Source organism: Capricornis sumatraensis, unplaced genomic scaffold, assembly GCF_032405125.1.
Source record: "Capricornis sumatraensis isolate serow.1 unplaced genomic scaffold, serow.2 scaffold1, whole genome shotgun sequence".
NCBI lineage: Eukaryota > Metazoa > Chordata > Mammalia > Artiodactyla > Bovidae > Capricornis > Capricornis sumatraensis.
In genome coordinates, this window is record NW_027184612.1 from 5541963 (window position 1) to 5555680 (window position 13718).

The window sequence follows — 13718 nt, forward strand, 5'->3', positions numbered from 1 at the left end:
TAGAATAATTGTATAATAAAAAAGATTGAAATTCTCTACTCTTGGTATATTTTTTCAATTCAGCCAAATGTCTTTTGAATTGTTGCTTATGAGGAGAAACACAGCAGAAAACATAGACTGGAATATATTAAAGTCAAGCAAAATAGGGATTTGATGGATTGCCATTAATTGAGTTAATGAACACATTAATTAATCATTCTTCATGCTTATGGTGTATATTTATTTCAACAACTAAACACTGCATTGCAAATATCAGCTCATTTTATTGGATCTAGTGGGAATGATATAAAGAGAAAGGAATATAAGCCCATTAAATGGAATTCCAAAAGTAGTACTGATTTAGATGAACATTTTCTATGTGTATATTATAATCTAAAATGGCATTCCATAAACACAGTACCTTCACTATGAGATTGAAACTATTAATTTTTATTTTTAATTATAAAATTTTCTTGTAAAGGGTTTATGATATGTTTATGTAATGGATATAGTGCTTACTTTCTAGAGTATCTCAGTACATTATTAATCTTTATGTTATTAAAAGTGCCACCTTGCTTGTAGAACAACACTGTCTTTATCCACCCACTGGCTCTCCCCTCATTTTCACAGCACCTGGGAGCTATAAAATACTTCAGTACCATACGACACAATGAACTCCACATCATAATAGGCTTGAAGAACAGACAACTGTATTTTGAAGAAGATCATCTGGGTAGTATGTGTCTGCCTAGAATTGTTTTAGTGTCTGCAAAGAACCAAAAAATCTCTAAATATAGATCCTTTCTCTCACTTGCTTATATCTGAGGAATACACTTTCTCTTTAAGACATGTTTTACAGTTATTTTAAGATCTCCATTTTTAATGAAACACAAATCCCATTGGAAGATTTTTCCCCTCTTAGGTTACCCACCTTGTAATAACAATCAGTTAAATTGCTAGGTGGGGGAACATTGAAAGGATGTTAATCTACATGTGTTTGAGGAGCAGACGTGTTAAAAAGCTAAATCTGGGTTCTGGCTGAACAAAATAGTTGCTGCAACAAATAGTTGCAACCCAGAAGACAGGGATTCCTGAGGGAAAAATTAATTTGGATTGGAGTATAATTAGAACTTCCTTTGTGGCTCAGACAGTAAAGAATTTTCCTGTAATACAGGAAATCTAGGTTTGATCCCTGAGTCAGGAAGATCCCCTGGAGAAGGGAATGCCTACCCACTAAAGTATTCTTGCCTGGAGAATCCCATGGATAGAGGAGCCTGGCAAATAGAGTCCACAGGGTAGCAAAGAGTCAGACATAACTGAGCTACTAACCACCATAATTAGGTGACCAAGAAGAATTCTACATACACCATATGTGTAACAGAGAAGTAGAATAATAGTAGAATTCTTTTGAAACATACATACATCAATTTCTTGATTTTACTGGGAAAATATTAGCAATTAGTTTTGGTTTGAACTTTGCCTCACCAATAGCTACACAGGAGTACAATTGGTATTTCAGTGTTGAGATCCTCACAACCAAGAATAGCAATGACATATAAAAAGGCATGAAAAGTTGCTATTAAGAATCTCATTTCAAAAAAAAAAAAAAAGAATCACATCTCCAAAATTAAATATGAAATAATTATATGGATTTAAGCTAAACGATTTCCCAGATTTGTAGAAAATAAAAGTAGAAAAACAAACAAATGAAAAGGACAAAGAAAAACACCCAAACTGATAAGAAAGCCTGTCCCTGTTAGTTCCCAAATGAGATTTCCGATGAATTAGGGAATTTGTTATGCTTAGTATATTAATTTCAGTCCATTTGGGATTTGCATTATGTTATTGTGTTGTGGCTTTATCCTCATTGCCTTAATAATTAATAGTTCTGAGCAAACTCTCATGCATTAACTTGCTGCTTATGTATCTTCTTTTTGACAGTTTCTGTTAACTTTTATTTTTTTTTGGGGGGGTCATTTTTTGTTTAAGTCTTTTTTTTTCCCCAATGAGCAAAGCTATTAGTATATTGTGGATACAAGTTCTTTGTCATATATATGGATAAATCATTTTAAAATACTTTCTATTTTATGGAAATATTTCTCTCTGATTATATTTATTTATTTATTTTTCTGTGAGTGAGTGAAAGTTGCTCGGTCATGTGTGAATCTTTGTGACCCATAATTGTAGCCCCCCAAGTTCCTCTATCCATGGGATTTCCCAGGCCAGTATACTGGAGTGGGTTGCCATTACCTTCTACAGGGGATCTTCCAGACCCAGAGATCGAACACAGCTCTCCCGCACTGCAGGAGAATTCTTTACCATCTATGTCACCAGGGAAGGCCAATCTTTTGCTATATAAACACTATTCCAAAATTCAGTTTGGTTCAGTTGCTCAATCACATCTGACTCTTTGGGACTCCATGGACTGCAGCACATCAGGCTTCCCTGTCCATCACCAACTCCCAAAGTTTGCTCAAACTCATGTCCATAGAGTTGGTGATGTCATCCAACCATCTCGTCCTCTGTAGTCCCCTTCTCCTCCTGCCTTTAATCTTTCCCAGCATCAGAGTCTTTTCCAATGAGTCAGTTCTTTGCATTAGATGGCCAAACTATTAGAGCTTCACTTCAGCATCAGTCCTTCCAATGAATATTCAGGACTGATTTCCTTTAGGATTGACTGGTTGGATCTCCTTGCTGTCCAAGGAACTCTCAAGAATCATATATGTATCATTTTCTCCGTCATTTTTTCAAAACTTTAGACAAGAACACCAAAGAATGGAAAAAGAAAATTGCTTATCCTTAACTGAATTCATATTTAGGGGAATTACTGATAAATCTGGGATTAAAGTGATCCTATTTATCATGTTTTTTGTTGTTTATCTTGTTAACATTCTGGCAAATCTTGGAATGATTATTTTAATTAGGATGGATCCTTAGCTGCATATACCCTTGTACTTTTCCCTCAGTCACCTATCCTCTGACCTCTGCTATTCCACAGCCATTGGCCCCAAGATGCTGGTGCACCTATTTGCCAGTTCAATTCAGTTGAGTCACTCAGTCATGTCTGACTCTTTGAAACCCCATGGACCACAGCACGCCAGGCCTCATTGTCCATCACCAACTCCCAAACACATGACCTTCAAGTCAGTGGTGCCATCCAACCATCTCATCCTCTGACATCTCTTCTCCTCCTGCCTTCAATCTTTCCCAGCATCAGAGTCTTTTCCAATGAATCAGTTCTTCACATCATGTGGCTAAAGTTTTGGAGTTTCAGCTTCAGCATCAGTCCTTCCGATGAACATTCAGGACTGATTTCCTTTAGGATGGATTGGTTGTGTCTCCATGCAAACCAAGGGACTCTCAAGAATCTTTTCTAACATCACAGTTAAAAGCATTAATGCAGGGGGGCGGTCCTAAGATGGCGGAGCAATAGGATGGGGAGAACACTTTCTCCCTCACAAATTCATCAAAAGAACATTTCAGTGCTGAGTAAATTCCACAAAACAACTCCTGAATGCTGGCAGAGGACATCAGGCACCCAGAAAAGCAGATCATTGTCTTCAAAAACAGGTAGGAAAAAATATAAAAGATGAAAAAAGAGACAAAGGAGGTAGGGAGGGAGCTCCATCCCGGGAAGGGAGTCCTGTCCCAGGAAGGGAGTCTTAAAAAGAGAGAAGTTTCCAAACACCAGGAAACACTCTCACTGCCGAGTCTGTGGCAAGCCTGGGAAGAACAGAGGGCAACAAAACAGGGAAGAAAAATAAGTAAATAATTAAAATCAACAGATTATGAGCCCAATGGTAACTCCCCCAGCAGAGAAGCAGCACAGATGCCTGCATCTGCCACTAGCAAGTGGGGGCAGGGCAGGGAGGCATGGGCTGCAGTGCTTTTTAAGAATCGGGCCAGAATGCCCCGAGTGTAACCAGAGTGAACTAACTTGGGCTAGCATAACAGACTGTGGGATAGCTACCATGGGAAAAGCTCTAACATAAGACACCACCAGGACCACACACAGAACAAAGGATGGAACAGAAATAGCTGGCTGCAGACCATCCCCCTCCGGTGACAGGCAGCCAGAGCCCTAAGGGCTGGAAGGGGGCAATTGCAGCCCTGGAGAGGCAGTACCTACCAAACTGCAAGCAGGCTTCTTTGCTAAGTCTTCTTGGGGTTCTGGACAGTCACCATCCACCTGAGAATGGGAGCCAGTGGTACATCCAGAAAACAGCAGCAGGGATGGGAAAGGCGATAAGTTGCAGTGACCGCGCTTGCCAAACACCTGAGCTACTCAGACCTGGGAAGGGCACAAAACGCAGGTCCAACAGAATCTGCACCTCTGAGGGCTACCTGAGCGCTGAGCCTGAGTGGCTTAGACCGGGGAGGTGCATGCAGCCTAGGGCCGGCCTCAGATGGTTCCTGGCAGAGAACCGCCTGAGCGGCGTGCACCATGAGCAGGGGCAAGCCCAGTGTGGCTAAGGCATTGCAAGCACACACCAGTGTTATTTGTTTGCAGCCTCCCTCCCCAAAGCACGACTGAACAAGTGAGCCTAAAAAAGAAAAAAAATTGTCCACCACCGCCCAAAATGTGCCAGGGCAGAAATCACACACTGAAGACACCAGTAAACAGAAGAAGCTAAACAGACGGAACCACCTTGGTAGTGACCCCACACTGCCCACAACACCAGAGAAAGTCCCAGATATATTTTTACTATTTTTACCATCATTCTCTCTCTTTCTTTTTTTTTTTTTGTTGATGTTGTTGTTTGATTGTTTTTTCTTCTTTTTTTAAATTTTTTAAATTTTAAGTCCTCTATTTCTCCTTTAATTTTTTATTTTTATAAACTACTATTACTTTTCAAAAAAGACCCTATTTTTAAAGCAAACACCATATATATATATATATATATATAGATATATAGATATATAGATATATAGATATATAGTGTGTGTGTGTGTGTGTGTGTGTGTGTGTGTGGTTGTTGTTGTTTTTTTTTTAAGATAATTCTTGTGACTTTTTTTCTTTTCTTTAATATTGTATTTTGAAAATCCAAGCTCTACTCTAGATTTTTAATCTTTGCTTTTTGGTATCTGTTGTCAATTTTGTACAATTAAAAACCCAATCTTCAGTACCCAATTTTACCTGAGAGTGAGATTACTGGCTTGACCACTCTCTCCTCCTTTGGACTCTCCTTTTTCTCCACTAGGTTGTCTCTGTCTCCTCCCTCCCCTTTCTCTTCTCTACCCAACTCTGTGAATCTCTGTGTGTTCCAGACGATGGGGAACACTTAGGGAACTGGTTATTGGCTGGATCTATCTCTCTCCTTTTCATTTCCCTCTTTTATCCTCCTGGCCACCTCTGCCTACTTCCTCCCTCTCCTCTTCCTTGTATAACTCCGTGAACATCTCTGAGTGGTCCAGACTGTGGAGCACACATAAGGAAGTGATTACAGGCTAGCTTGCTCTCTCCTCTTTTGATCCCACCTCATCTCATTCCAGTCACCTCTAACTACCCCCTCTCTCTTCTCTTCTCTTCTCCATGTAACTTAGTGAACCTCTCTGGGTGTCCCTCAATGTGGAGAAACTTTTCATCTTTAACCTAGATGTTTTATTATCAGTGCTGTATAGATGGAGAAGTCTTGAGCCTACTGTAAAAATAAAACTGAAAACCGGAAGCAGGAGGCTTAAGTCCAAATCCTGAGAGCCTCAGAGAACTGCTGAATCCAGGGAACATTAATCGATAGGAGCTCATCAAACACCTCCATACCTACACTGAAACCAAGCACCTCCCAAGGGCCAACAAGTTCCAGAGCAAGGCATACCATGCAAATTCTCCAGCAACACAGGAACGCAGCCCTGAGCTTCAATATACAGACAGCTCAAAGTTACTCCAAAACCATTGACATCTAATAACTCATTACTGGACACTTCATTGCATTCCAGAGAGAAGAAATCCAGATCCAGCCACCAGAACTCCGACACAAGCTTCCCTAACCAAGAAACCTTAACAAGCCACTGATACAACCCCACCCACAGTGAGGAAACTCCATAATAAAGAGAACTTCACAAATTCCCAGAATACAGAAAGGCCACCCCAAATGCAGCAATATAACCAAGATGAAGAGACAGAGGAATACCCAGCAGGTAAAGGAACAAGAGAAATGCCCACCAAACCAAACAAAAGAGGAAGAGATAGGGAATCTACCTGAGAAAGAATTCCGAATAATGATAGTGAAAATGATCCAAAATCTTGAAATCAAAATGAAATCACAGATAAATAGCCTGGAGACAAGGACTGAGAAGATACAAGAAAGATTTAACAAGGACCTAGAAGAAATTAAAAAAAAAAAAAGAGCCAATATATAATGAATAATGTAATAAATGAGATCAGAAACACTCTGGAGGCAACAAATAGTAGAATAACGGAGGCAGAAGATAGGATTAGTGAAATAGAAGATAGATTCAGTTCTGATGAGATGGATGAAACTGGAGTCGATTATACAGAGTGAAGTAAGCCAGAAAGAAAAACACCAATACAGTATACTAACACATATATATGGAATTTAGAAAGATAGCAATAACGACCCTGTATGCAAGACAGGAAAAAAGACACAGCGGTGTATAACGGACTTTTGGACTCAGAGGGAGAGGGAGAGGGTGGGATGATTTGGGAGAATGGCATTCTATCATGTATACTTTCATGTAAGAATTGAATCGCCAGTCTATGTCTGACGCAGGATACAGCATGCTTGGGGCTGGTGCATGGGGATGACCCACAGAGATGTTATGGGGAGGGAGGTCGAAGGGGGGTTAATGTTTGGGAACACATGTAAGAATTAAAGATTTTAAAATTAAATAAAAAATTAATTAAAAAAAAGATAGAATGGTAGAAATAAATGAATCAGAGAGGAAAAAAGAAAAACGAATTGAAAGAAATGAGGACAATCTCAGAGACCTCCAGGACAATATGAAATGCCACAACATTCGAATTATAGGAGTCCCAGAAGAGGAAGACATACAGAAAGACCATGAGAAAATACTTGAGGAGATAATAGTTGAAAACTTCCCTAACATGGGGAAGGAAATAATCACCCAAGTCCAAGAAACCCAGAGAGTTCCAACAGGGTAAACCCAAGGCAAAACACCCCAAGACACATATTAATCAAATTAACAAAGATCAAACACAAAGAACAAATATTAAAAGCAGCAAGGGAAAAACAACAAATAACACACAAGGGGATTCCCGTAAGGATAACTGCAGATCTTTCAATCAAAACGCTTCAGGCCAGGAGGGAATGGCAAGACATACTTAAAGTGATGAAAGAAAATAAACTACAACCCAGATTACTGTACCCAGCAAGGATCTCATTCAAATATGAAGGAGAAATCAAAAGCTTTACAGACAAGCAAAAGCTGAGAGAATTCAGCACCACCAAACCAGCTCTCCAACAAATTCTAAAGGATATTCTCTAGACAGGAAACACGAAAAGGGTGCATAAACCCGAACCCAAAACAATAAAGTAAATGACAACGGGATCATACTTATCAATAATTACCTTAAACGTAAATGGGTTGAATGCCCCAACCAAAAGGCAAAGACTGGCCGAAGGGATACAAAAACAAGACCCCTCTATATGCTGCTTACAAGAGACCCACCTCAAAACAAGGGACACATACAGACTGAAAGTGAAGGGCTGGAAAAAGATATACCATGCAAATAGAGACCAAAAGAAAGCAGGAGTAGCAATACTCATATCAGATGAAAGAGAAATTTAAAACAAAGGCTGTCAAAAGAGACAAAGAAGGACATTACATAATGATGAAAGGATCAATCCAAGAAGAAGATATAACAATTATAAATATATATGCACCCAACATAGGAACACCACAATATGTAAGACAAATGCTAACAAGTATGAAAGGGGAAATCAACAATAACACAATAATAGTGGGAGACTTTAATACCCCACTCACACCTATGGACAGATCAACTAAACAGAAAATTAACAAAGACACACAAACTTTAAATGATACATTAGATCAGTTAAACCTAAGTGATATCTATAGGACATTTCACGTCAAAACAATGAATTTCACCTTTTTCTCAACTGCTCACGGAATCTTCTCCAGGATAGATCACATTCTGGGCCATAAATCTAAACTTGATAAATTCAAAAAAAAATTGAAATCATTCCAAGCATCTTTTCTGACTATAATGCCTTAAGATTAGATCTCAATTACAGGAGAAAAACTATTAAAAATTCCAACATGTGGAGGTTGAACAACTCACTTCTGAATAACCAACAAATCACAGAAGAAATCAAAAAAGAAATCAAATTATGCTTACAAACAAATGAAAATGAAAACACAACAACCGAAAACCTGTGGGACACTATAAAAGCAGTGCTAAGAGGAAAGTTCATAGTGATACAGGCATACCTCAAGAAACAAGAAAAAAGTCAAATAAAGAACCTAACTCTACACCTAAAGCAACTAGAAAAGGAAGAAATGGAGAACCCTAGAGTTAGTAGAAGGAAAGAAATCTTAAAAATTAGGGCAGAAATAAATGCAAAAGAAACAAGAGGGACCATAGCAAAAATCAACAAAGCCAAAAGCTGGTCCTTTGAAAGGATAAATAAAATTGACAAACCATTAGCAAGACTCATCAAGAAACAAAGGGAGAAAATTTAAATCAATAAATTAGAAATGAAAATGGAGAGATCACAACAGACAACACAGAAATACAAAGGATCATAAGAGACTACTATCAGCAATTATATGCCAATAAAATGGACAACGTGGAAGAAATGGACAAATTCTTAGAAAAGTACAACTTTCCAAAGCTGAACCAGGAAGAAATAGAAAATCTTAACAGACCCATCACAAGCACGGAAATTGAAACTGTAATCAGAAATCTTCCAGCAAACAAAAGCCCAGGTCCAGACGGCTTCACAGCTGAATTCTACCAAAAATTTCGAGAAAAGCTAACACCTATCCTCCTCAAACTCTTCCAGAAAATTGCAGAGGAAGGTAAACTTCCAAACTCATTCTATGAGGCCACCATCACCCTAATACCAAAACCTGACAAAGATGCCACAGAAAAAGAAAACTACAGGCCAATATCACTGATGAACATAGATGCAAAAATTCTTAACAAAATTCTAGCAATCAGAATCCAACAACACATTAAAAAGATCATACACCATGACCAAGTGGGCTTTATCCCAGGGATGCAAGGATTGTTCAATATCTGCAAACCAATCAATGTAATTCACCACATTAACAAATTGAAAAATAAAACCCATATGACTATCTCAATAGATGCAGAGAAGGCCTTTGACAAAATTCAACATTCATTTATGATAAAAATTCTCCAGAAAGCAGGAATAGAAGGAACATACCTCAACATAATAAAAGCTATATATGACAAACTCACAGCAAACATTACCCTCAATGGTGAAAAACTGAAAGCATTTCCCCTAAAGTCAGTAACAAGACAAGGGTGCCCACTTTCACCGTTACTATTCAACATAGTTCTAGAAGTTTTGGCCACAGCAATCAGAGCAGAAAAAGAAATAAAAGGAATCCAGATTGGAAAAGAAGTAAAACTCTCACTGTTTGCAGATGACATGATCCTCTACATAGAAAACACTAAAGATTCCACCAGAAAATTACTAGAGCTAATCAATGAATATAGTAAAATTGCAGGATATAAGATCAACACTCAGAAATCCCTTGCAATCCTATACACTAATAATGAGAAAGTAGAAAAATAAATTAAAGAAACAATTCCATTCACCATTGCAACGAAAAGAATAAAATACTTAGGAATATATCTACCTAAAGAAACCAGAGACCTATATATAGAGAACTATAAAACACTGATGAAAGAAATCAAGGACACTAATAGATGTAGAAATATACCATGTTCATGGATTGGAAGAATCAATATAGTGAATATGAGTATACTACTCAAAGCAATCTACAGATTCAATGCAATCCCTATCAAGCTACCGGCAGTATTTTTCACAGAGCTAGAACAAATAATTTCACAATTTGTACGGGAAAAAAAAAAAAAAAAAAAAAAAACAAACAAACCTTGAATAGCCAAAGCAATCTTGAGAAAGAACAGAACTGGAGGAATCAACTTGCCTGCCTTCAGGCTCTACTACAAAGCCACAGTCATCAAGACAGTATGGTACTGGCACAGACAGAAATATAGATCAATGGAACAAAATAGAAAGCCCAGAGATAAATCCACACACTTATGGACACCTTATTTTCGACAAAGGAGGCAAGAATATACAATGGATTAAAGACAATCTCTTTAACAAGTGGTGCTGGGAAAACCGGTCAACCACTTGTAAAAGAATGAAACTAGATCACTTTCTAACACCATACACAAAAATAAACTCAAAATGAATTAAAGATCTAGATGTAAGACCAGAAACTATAAAACTCCTAGAGGAGAACATAGGCAAAACACTCTCCAACATAAATCACAGCAGGATCCTTTATGATCCACTTCCCAGAATACTGGAAATAAAAGCAAAAATAAACAAATGTGTTCTAATTAAAATTAAAAACTTCTGCAAAAGAAAGGAAACTATAAGCAAGGTGAAAAGACAGCCTTCTGAATGGGAGAAAATAATAGCAAATGAAGCAACTGACAAACAACTAATCTCAAAAATATACAAACAACTTATGCAGCTCAAGTCCAGAAAAATAAATGACCCAATCAAAAAATGGGCCAAAGAACTAAATAGACATTTCTCCAAAGAAGACATACGGATGGCTAATAAACACATGAACAGAAGCTCAACATCACTCATTATCAGAGAAATGCAAATCAAAACCACAATGACGTACCATCTCACACCAGTCAGAATGTCTGCGATCCGAAAATCTGCAAGCAATAGATGCTGGAGAGGGTGTGGAGAAAAGGGAACACTCTTACACTGTCAGTGGAAATGTAAACTAGTATAGCCACTATGGAGAACAGTGTGGAGATTCCTTAAAAAAATTGCAAATAGAACTGCCTTATGACCCAGCAATCTCACTGCTGGGCATACACACCGAGGAAACTGAACTGAAAGAGACTTGTACTCCAATGTTCATTGCAGCAATGTTTATAATAGCCAGGACATGGAAACAACCTAGATGTCCATCAGCAGATGAATGGATGAGAAAGCTGTGGTACATATACACAATGGAGTATTACACAGCTATTAAAAAGAATACCTTTGAATCAGGTCTAATGAGGTGGATGAAACTGGAGCCTATTATACAGAGTGAAGTAAGCCAGAAAGAAAAACACTAATACAGTATACCAACACATATATATGGAATTTGGAATGATGGTAATGATAATCCTGTATGCGAGACAGCAAAAGAGACACAGATGTATAGAATGGACTTTTGGACTCTGTGGGAGAGGGAGAGGGTGGGATAATTTGGGAGAATGGGATTGAAAAATGTATACTATCATGTAAGAAATGAATCACCAGTCTATGTTCGATACAGGATACAGGATGCTTGGGGCTGGTGTACAGAGATGATCCAGAGGGATGACATGGGGAGGGAGGTGGGAGAGGGGTTCATGATTGGGAACTCATGTACACCCGTGGTGGATTCATGTCAATGTATGGCAAAACCAATACAATATTGTAAAGCAAAATAAAGTAAAAATAAAAATTAAAAAAAAAAAACAAAACCAACTCTTCAGAACCAGGGTTGACCTACCTTTCCTACCTTAGTCATGCCTTCATATTCCTAATGTTCTCTGTTATTTCAGACTTCTTTATGTTCTCCAGATTTGCTGGCTCTGTCACACATTTAGGTACCTCTTCTCTCCACTATACACTGGATGAACCACACATCCTCCAACACCCATACTAAATTTTAGATATTTTGTGAAACTTTTCTCCTAATCCTAAGTTAAAGTCAGTTTTTCTTATGTTACACAAATAAATTACTTTGCCTACAAATTTACATTAGCACTTATTGCTTTAGGAAAGAATGACGCTAAAGCTGAAACTCCAGTACTTTGGCCAACTCATGCGAAGAGTTGACTCATTAGAAAAGATTCTGATGCTGGGAAGGATTGGGGGCTGGAGGAGAAGGGGACGACAGAGGATGAAATGGCTGGATGGCATCACGGACTTGATGATCGCGAGTCTGAGTGAACTCTGGGAGATGGTGATGGACAGGCATGCCGGGTGTGCTGCAATTCATGGGGTCGCAAAGAGTCAGACACGGCTGAGCGACTGAACTGAACTGAACTGAACTGATAAATATTTATCAATATGACTATCGGTGGTTTATTTACCCTTTTTCACATAGTAGTTGAAATTGTATCAGAATACAAAACAAAAATTGTATTGGAATTTAATAATAAAAAAAGCATCAATGCTTTGGTGCTCAGCTTTATTTATAGTCCAAATCTCAGAATCATACATGACTACTGGAAAAACCATAGCCTTGACTAGATGGGTCTTTGTTGCCAAAGTAATGTCTCTGCTTTTTAATATGCTGTTTAGGTTGGTACAAGGAGCAAGTGTCTTTTAATTTCTTGGCTGCAGTCACCATCTGCAGTGATTTTAGAGCCCCCCCCAAATAAAGTCAGCCACTGTTACCACTGTTTCCCTATCTATTTGCCATGAAACAATGGGGCCAGATGTCATGATCTTAGTTTTATGAATGTTGAGCTTTAAGCCAAGTTTTTCACTCTCTTCTTTCACTTTCCTCAAGAGGCTCTTTAATTCTTCACTTTCTGCCATAAGGGTGGTGTCATCTGCATATCTGATGTTATTGATATTTCTCCCTATTTGCCAAAAACAAGTCAATCTCTTTATATGGCTATGCTTTGCAATTCTTGGCCTTCTGTATCTTTGCCAATTCTGAGTGTCTCCTGCTGGCTGTGATGGCCTATGACCGGTACAAGGCCATCAGCAGTCCTTTGCTCTATGCGGTCAGAATATCCAGCAGGGTGTGCTCCCTGCTCATGGCTGGGGTTTTCCTGGTGGGGATGATAGTTTCTGAGGTACACACAGCATTAGCATTCCATTTATGCTTCTGTGGGTCAAATGTGATTAACCATTTGACCATTAACCATTCTGTGATTTACCTCTTTTTTTTTTTTTTCCTGTCCTGCTCAGATACAGAGGTCAATGAGTTAATGATATTCACTGCTTTGGGTTCTATTGAACTGAGTACTGTTTCAGGAGTCCTTGTTTTTATTTTTATATCATCCTTTCAGTCTTGGAGGTCCACTCTGCTGAGGGGAGAATCAAAGCTTTTATCACTTGCACCTTCCACTTAACTGCAGTGTCAATTTTTCAGGGAACTATGCTTTTTATGTATTTCAGGCATAGTTCATCTTACTCTCTAGATGAAGACAAAATTACCTCTTTGCTTTACACTCTTATGATTCCCCTCCTAAATCCTCTGATATTTAGCCTATGAAACAAGGATGTGAAAGAAGTCAGTAAAATTGAAAGCTAAACTATATTTTAAAATATTTGTATTATGCATATTTGCACACAACCACACACATGTAGTAATTGTGTAATGAAAATTATATGGCATGACACATGAGAAACAACTTTCTCAAGTTCCTAAGTGAATAATTATTTGTATTAAACTCCACTATTAAGACTGGAAGAGGAAATGGCAACTCATTCCAGTGTTCTTGCCTGGAGAATCCCTATAGAGAGAAGAGCCTGGTGGGTTACAATCCATGGGGT

General features: G+C 38.3%; 1 pseudogene; it reads left to right on the forward strand.

Moving 5' to 3' along the window:
• The first annotated feature begins 2754 nt into the window (after positions 1–2754).
• On the forward strand, positions 2755–13476 carry LOC138072313 (olfactory receptor 5W2-like; annotated as a pseudogene).
• The last annotated feature ends 242 nt before the right edge of the window (positions 13477–13718 follow it).